Source organism: Triticum dicoccoides, chromosome 7B (assembly GCF_002162155.2).
Source record: "Triticum dicoccoides isolate Atlit2015 ecotype Zavitan chromosome 7B, WEW_v2.0, whole genome shotgun sequence".
Taxonomy (NCBI): domain Eukaryota; kingdom Viridiplantae; phylum Streptophyta; class Magnoliopsida; order Poales; family Poaceae; genus Triticum; species Triticum dicoccoides.
Window position 1 is genome coordinate 75776331 of NC_041393.1, and position 795 is coordinate 75777125.

The 795-nt window shown below is 55.0% G+C and overlaps 1 pseudogene; it reads right to left on the reverse strand.

Annotated features, from left to right (window-relative positions):
- The window catches only part of LOC119338643, a 68948-nt pseudogene that overhangs the window by 8137 nt on the left and 60016 nt on the right, over positions 1-795 (reverse strand).

Sequence of the window (795 nt, forward strand, 5' to 3'; positions counted from 1 at the left end):
GGTGGCTTGTAGCGGCGGAAAGAGGGGTCGCGGCGGCGCCGAGGGTGGGAGGCGACGGTGACGCTAGAGTGAAACACGGCGGCGACGAGAGGTCGCGGCTAGGCTAGGCTAGCCGGCGGCGGCACTACACCACGGTAGAGCTTACGTGACACATTTATATGGGCAAAGGTCTACTAATCTTCAAAAATAACTGTCACCGTAGCTTTTAAGTTTTTTCTTCAGAACATATGTAGGCAAAGGTACACCATTCTAGACATATTATGTGTCGGCAACCACTAAATAACTATCTCTTAATTACGTGTCATGTGTCGGCATATGTAAGGGCTTTGACAGTTTATCAGTCGGTGTAGGTATGTATTTAGCGATATAAAATGTGTCGGTGTATATAGGGTGTATAGACTCAGATTAAGTGTCGGCGTAGAGAGACACATGTCAATCGACTGCCTTGGCGCGCAATTTCGGCATGCGAGTGAAATTTTTGGCTGTTCATGCAAAGTATCCCCGCAAAATACTCCCCCTCCCCCGCAAAATACCCCAAATTGACCCCAATCCTAACCCGTGCATGCCGCTGCTGCCCTCGCATTCGATCCACTCCATCGGCTGCCGCCGTCGCGCTCCACCCCGTGCTCGCGCCCCCTCCTCCCTAGCTCCATCGCCGTCCTCGCACCCCCCTCCCCCCGAGCTCCAGCCCTAGATCGACTCGCCGTCGTCACGCTTCACATCCAACCGCCGCCGCCCCCATCCCCCCTGACATGTAGCCGCTGTCCTTTCCAATCCCCATCCCCGTCCCTGCTG